Source organism: Anas platyrhynchos, chromosome 2, assembly GCF_047663525.1.
Source record: "Anas platyrhynchos isolate ZD024472 breed Pekin duck chromosome 2, IASCAAS_PekinDuck_T2T, whole genome shotgun sequence".
NCBI classification, from domain to species: domain Eukaryota; kingdom Metazoa; phylum Chordata; class Aves; order Anseriformes; family Anatidae; genus Anas; species Anas platyrhynchos.
Window position 1 is genome coordinate 34,244,575 of NC_092588.1, and position 7,214 is coordinate 34,251,788.

The following is a 7,214-nucleotide window of genomic DNA, read 5'->3' on the forward strand; positions in this document are numbered from 1 at the left end:
TTGACGATGGCCAATCTTCCACCTTATTTTATTGCCTTACTGACCAATTTCTTATTGCTCGTTTTTTAATAGCAGAACAACGAGATAAAAGAATGCAAGTTACTAGGGATGCAGTTTATCAAAGTGAGTTATCTTCAGTCAGCCTGAATTACTTTAGTCTTGCTGGAATTCTTGCCCTGCATAGCATTTACTTGGGCAACTGTTAAAACTTCCTATATGTTTCATTCCTTCAACCTCCTGTTTTATCAGTCTACCCTTGTTAAGACAGAGAAAATCAGAGATATATCATTTAAGATAGTTAATTTTCCTAACAGCTTCTAGTCCTCTACAGGAAAGGATGCTGTGAGGCTGTATTTGCCAAAGTACATAAAAGGTCACCTTCTCGAGTCCCATGTGGTTGTCTTCTGGCTGGTCTTTAAAGAGAGGTTCCTATCATGGTTTGGGAAAACAGAAGGAGTTTCTCTCTTGGGATTTAGTAAGAGGTTTACAATACGTTTATGTCATAGGGATCAGAACAAAGCAAAGAACAAATGTTTTTAGCTGGGATCAAATGCTTGGGAAATGTCCAGCATGGTGAGATATCTGAGAAAGACTGCTTAGAAAGCTATATCTTTCCCTTTACCAGCTTGTGGAATAAAGCCAAGCATTTGTCATCTATCTTTATGTGATGTTTTAAGATTTTTGTGCTGTTAGTTATTAAAGTTGGTCCTAACATGAACTTGTGAGATGGGACTTCATCGAGGCATATCAGATGGAGAATGTGCCTGCCAGCTTACATCTGCAGTCACAGAAACCATGGTTACTATAAAAGTAAAAAAAATACAAAGCAACCATAATGCTATTCAACGGTCTATGTAAATGCACAACATCCAACACAGACTACTTACATAGACAAGAGTTGTATGTAAACATCCAGAACGATGAGGTTTTCACAGCACATGGTAACACATGTACTTTTTTAAGAGTAGGGACCATGTCAGCCAGACCCCTACACTAAATCCTGAGAACCAAGTGGGTTGAAGCCCTCAAAATACTGAGTACTGATAAACAACTGAACTGGTTTTAGCATTTCATGTTGGTTCTGAGGTAACTGATTAAATTGGCATCTCATGGCATTTTGGAATTTAATTTACAAACTCCATACTTCATTGTGAAATTCTGGAAGCTTTCAACTACTTGTGGAACACCTTGTGTAGACTTTGCATCTAATGTCACACACATAAGAGATGGTGTGTTTTTTTTGTTTTGTTTGTTTGTTTGTTTTGTTAGCTGTTGTTTTTTTGTTTGTTTTGTTGTTGTTGTTGTTTAATGCTTCTGTTGCAGCTGATTAACACTTTTAAATGCTATGCTTCGATTATGACCTCCCAAGGGGGCACGAAGTGCACTTCCATGGTCTGAAGGTTCTGGCCTGCATGATACAAATCCATTTCAGAAGAGCCGAGCAGACTTTAGTCTTCTTCCTATGGCCTATTTTTCACAGTTGCTGAGCCCAGAAGGGTTTGCTGTTACTTTCCAACATGTGCTTTCCTCTGAATGCAGTCACCACTGGGGCCATGATTAAGGAATGTGCCACAGAGTGTCTCTTCCTCATAGACTAGGCCAGACTTTCAAAACATCCTAAAACATGGGTTTATAAAGACAACTGACTTTTTTCCCTAGGGGCATAGATAAGACAATTCAGAACTCATTGAAGCAAACTGACAGGATGTTTAGCAAAAAAAAAAAAAATGCATTGTGGGGAGACAATCTGCCACATGCCACCACAGGCATGTCATTTAAATTGTATAAGGAAGTTCTTCATCACTTTTAATGGGGAAAAAAAAAAAAGGCAATTTGCCCACATTTTCCCCACTCTCATCTGACCCCTAGTTCAGAGAGAGATTGGATCTAGGAGCCAAGACTTTATTTACATATGGCACAATAAAACCCACACAGCAATTGATACTGGACGTTTTTCTTGACCATATTCCTCTACTTGGTCTAAAAAAGTAAGTCTTTAATAATTAAATAATTAATGTCAAGCTAAAGCTTCATATAAAGGCTTCCCTAAAGTTCCTTACTGAAAATTCCTTGCTGTTTTTGCCTTTGGCTATATTATAGCCATTGCTTGTCTTTCAGAGTTTGAATGTCCTTGGTCTGAAAAATGTTGCTGACAGGACAACTTAAATGTAACAAATGTAATACAAAGAAGTCTGACTTTGTCATGGTCATTGTCTTGTTTCCACTGTGACTTGAAATTAGAAATGAGAAGGAGGTTTATGCTGGGGTTTAGTGAGAGATTTTTCACTTAAAAACATAATTAGGATATTGAAAAGTCTAACAAAAGATGAAGATTCAAATAGCATGGAGTAGAACAGCAGTGAGCAGAGAGCACACTGGGGCATGGCTAATGAATAGCAGTCCAAAGAAAAAGGATGGATTAGAAAGACCAATAGCTCTCTTCATACTAATTTCCCAAATTTCTGTATATTCTTTAGAAAGAGGATTATTATTAATTAGGGTCTTGCTGCTCTTTTTTGAACTTTTATGTCATTAACTTGGCTAAGAAATGCTGTAATTAAACATGTTATGAGAAATGTAACATTATTCAAGTTACTATTCAGGCTATGGCTGCACATGTATAACTATACTGAAGTCCTTAAGAAAAATAAATTAAAAAAAAAAAAAAAAAAGTAATTGAATATTTATTGTAACCTTTCTATTGAATTATTAGAACTCCAGTTTTCCCAGTTAAATACTCTCTTTCTAGGGACGGAGAGAGACAGCCATGTAACTGACACTGCAAACCAAATGCTCTCAAGCTGAAGTTGTAAAGGTGAAAGTACCATTGATCGATGTGGGTTAGGATCAATGCTGGAGCAGAACAGGGCAGTAGTAGTTCTCCACCCATATTTCTCTGTTAGCAACCCATGGTGTCCATCTGTGCAAATGCCTCAGGCCTCTAATAGATGTTCATGCCATGTTCATTGGGTCTTCTTCTCTACTTCCTGAGTTCCTAAACAAAACAAATAAACAATAAAAGAAAGAGGAAGCTAAATGTGTATGGAAAAGAGACAAACTCCCAAGTATGTTTTGAGTCTGGTCACCTTTCTCTTCACCCTGATATGGATCAGCTTTCTCAACTGGTAATGGCCTTAGATAAGGAGACCTTTGCCTTCTCTTCCATACCATGACCAGGCCTGCATGGGCCCAACACCCTTGGAGACTGCAGTAGCCTTTTTTTTTTTTTTTTACAGTAATCTGACTCAGATCTTTACAGAGGTTTGTTCAAACAGTACCTGATTCTTCACTGAAGTTATGGTCTCATTTTAACCTCTAGTTTTAGTATTCAATAAAAATCAATGGATTCGTTTTAAAAGTTTCTTATTACATCAGAATAACTGAAAGATCAGATCAGAATATCAATCACTGAATATGTACTGTTGGTCTTTTTTGCTCCTATGACCCACTCAAAGGGTGGAATAAAAGACTTCCTGAGGCTGGAATGCAGCATTTAAATCTTTACTGGTATGAAACATTTAGTTCTATACAAGATAGTGGGTCACCTCAAAAAATTGTAGCTATCATAAATGTTGAAATTCTGCAGTTAAAAATATTTCATAGGTAAATGTCTAAACAGAACACCTAACACTTCAGAATTAGCTGCAGATATTCAAAATCATTCAACAATCACATTTATTTAGACATCAAAATCTAGACTACAGGAGCCCAAATTTATTCACTCATGTTTTAGTATTTGTAGTTGGGAATTCAACATATTTAGAAGAGAAAAATAAATCCAAAAACTTGTGCCAAATCAAATTCACTTAGAATTTTCTCACATCTTCTCTTATTAACAGATGGATGGATAATTAGAAAGAGAAACTAAAGCAGAGGATAAGAAAATGATTCAGAAACAAGTGTGAGAAATTAAGTACAAAGAGAGAGAAAGGTTGAAGACAAAGGAAACAAGATGAAATGGGATATGGTCTGGGAGAGAAATCTTTTCTGGCCAGACCTGTGGAAACTGAAGGCATAGTGATTGTAATTTCGTTTGTAGATTGTTTCTGAACCACTGCCAATATCAGATAATTTAGCAATGGTAGGAGTTTAGGAATGACTTACCTTTTTCCTCTGTGGAAGGAAAATCACTTTGCATTACATTTTTGTAGTGTTATAGAGCCTTTCATTGGATTCAGGTTGTAGCTGAAGCTCACACCTAACAATAGCAGAAATCTGTTCTTGGGATGTGGCCACAACACAAACAAATCAAAATAATTAGCAGAACAATATATATCTTCAGAAGACTAATGCACACTCATGAAAATATAAAGATACCACTTATATAATCAGGGAACAGAAAAACCTGATGTTTTAAACATACCAGTATTTGAAGAAGAGGAATCAAGCATAATGAGTGAAACAAGGAAACAAAAAGCTTAATTATGCAAAATGAGTAGGACTGCTGGACTATTTTGACAACCCTTTTGGAAAGAAAAGGATAACCCTTGTAAATTGAAGAGTAAAACAGGAGTTGTTTATGTAGTTGTTTAATGTAGGGGTTGTTTAATATAGGGGTTGTTAAGTTGGCTGCATTAGCAGTCATCATGTTCCATGACAAATGGAAAAGCTGACTTTACCTGAGAGTAGGAAAAGCTTCATGCCTCAGAGTATAGATGAGATCCAATTGGGCTCTGCGGGGTGATAACTTCACTTCAGGTACTTTGTGATAACTTGGTGGTGGTGTGCAGGTGAAAGGAATTACAGGCCTCCCAACCTCAGCCTTGAAGAGTCACAGGGATAGAAATGACCTTTTGGGTCCTGTGGGGTTTTAAATAACAGTCTCTGAGAACATGGGAAAAATATTCAGTGAGACAAGAATTAAACCCATACGCACTTCAGCCTGTATGTTTTATGGCACTCTATTTCTGCAGTTGTAGGGGGGCTGCTGTCCCTCACTGCAAGAGGCAATGAGGGACATTGCAAGAGGCAATTCCGTGGATGTCAAGCTACTTTGCTCCAGATGTTTTTGTATCGTTTGCAACTCTGATTTCTTTCTCAAATAATAATGAGCTTTAGATAGCAGGTGACCTTGTTAAATGCTGAACTGATTCATTCCAGTTTGACTCATTCTCAAGTACTTCTTCCCATACCTTCTCTCTTGTGTTCAAACTGAGCATGACAGTTTAGCATTGGGAAGCTGAAGTAGACAGTGCAAGCAAAGAAAAGTTGAAGCTATTATTGTTTCAATCACTAAAACCATTTTGGAAAACCTCCCAGGCTGTTCTAAGCTATCTCTTCAGTCAATAGAAATGGAGGCCAAAAAAAAAAAAAAAAAAAAACAAAAAAAAAACAAACAAAAAAAAAAAAAAAAAAAACTGTGCTCCTGGGCTCTGCATCAATGCCATCTTGGCTATCACCCCTTGCACCCTTCACTCACACTTAACACCAGATGGAGGGCTCTCTGAGACAATCACCTGCTTTGACCTTTTCCTTCTGTTCCTTCTGAATGCTGCAATATTAGAGCAGCCTGGCACAAAGTGCTTTGTGTTGATGCAGCAGTTCACAGATGTATACAGCACCTCAATTTTCTAAAAATAACCAAGGACAGGAAATGCTGAGCTAACTTCTTCCCCCCTCTATCTCACAACATTCAGTGGCATAAGTGAAAACGAGAATCTTAAAGCTACATCTTTGATATAGATGCTCAGGGGAGTGGTTTAGTAATATATACTGCATTTTTTATTTGATAAAAAGTCCAAATTTCTTAATGTCCTGTTACATATCTGAAGCATTATGCACACATGCCTGAACAATTTGTTTAAGTCTATACATCATGCTGTTTCATCACTTACTTAAACTCAGTGAATTATTTCCCAGCCAGATTTTATTTTCAGATGTGCCCAACCATCCATATGAGGGGCAAAGAAAGCAAAGGAAACATGTCATTTCCCCACCCTATTTTCTGTGGTGGAAAAAAATAGTTTCATAAGTGTGAAACTTAAATACCTTTGCTCTGAAAAATATTCCCACAAAGTTTATTTAACTCAAACCGAAGTTGACTTCTCAGGATGATTCCTGAGTCCTGAATCTGTGACCTAGAAAGCTGAGAAAAGCAACAATCTCTGACAGTAACGTGAAGAAATATTTTTATACTTGCTAAAAGTAATCAGGCAGGGATGATAGACTAGCTCCGCAAAATTAGTTTTTATGGGAAGAGGACGTTTCATGACAGTTATGGACAATATCAGTGTTCATGGCACTCAGTAACAGCTAGCTAGGCTAAGAAATAGCCATAGAGGGAAATCCTGGTGTGCGTTACAGACACTTTGCTTTGCTTCAGCACTCACAAGGCTTGTGTCACCAACTAACTTTTTTATTATTTTTTTTTTAAGTATTACTATATCTCAATAAGGACTTTTCCAGTCTATATGAAACTCTGTCTAAGTGGTAGGATAATGCCTGGAAAACAGGCACAGTCCTTAGTTTATGTAATACATAAAATATTTTTTTTTTTACTATTTGGCTGTTTTCTCCAGGAAAAAGATGCTGAAAGGCTGTGATATAGCCTTTCCCAACCATAGGGAAGTAAATAAAAATAAGGATGCAAAAAGAAATAAACAACAGCAGCAAAAAAGCATCAATGAAATTCATGAAGCTGTGCAAGGGTTTGAGAAAAGGTTTTAATGCTGCTCTAGAAAAGTAGATTACAGCTTGTGGGAGGATCAGAAATGCTGATGGCAACTCTTTTAAATCGTATTTAGGAGCACATATGTAGAAGAACTAACCTGAATCAAGAGGTAATTTGTTATATCTGTATTTTTATATCAGATGCAGAATTTGTATCAATAGAAGATACAGATAATAAAAATAAAAACAAGGTTTTCTTCAGCACGTACTAATAATCTTTGTATGCATTCATTTTACATCTACTGTGTTTCTAGTTTACCTTCTTGGCAATCAAAACAGAAGGGGCACTTTATAACATCTGCAGGCAATTTTTATAGACACTAGCGATTCATAAACTTTGATTTCAAAGACATTTCCTACAAGTCTTTTTTGCTCCACAGGCCACATGAATTTCCCCACAAAAAAATCCTTGATTTGTTTCCAGAGTTTATCTCACAATTTCTGTTGTCTTGGGGATGGAGTGGTTTTGTTATAGCTCAATCACTGTGAGATATTAACACAGCAAGCTCAAACAAATTCCCAAGCCAGGAAAGGGTCCTTTAACC

General features: G+C 36.9%; 1 long non-coding RNA gene across 1 annotated transcript; it reads right to left on the reverse strand.

Moving 5' to 3' along the window:
* Nucleotides 1-2,074: 2,074 nt before the first annotated feature.
* Nucleotides 2,075-4,765, reverse strand: LOC110353028 (uncharacterized). Its single transcript, XR_002402942.4, has 3 exons — nt 4,620-4,765; nt 4,105-4,198; nt 2,075-2,995 (listed from the first exon to the last, which is right to left on the reverse strand). It is a non-coding gene; the product is annotated as an uncharacterized lncRNA (long non-coding RNA).
* Between the last annotated feature and the right edge of the window lie 2,449 nt (nt 4,766-7,214).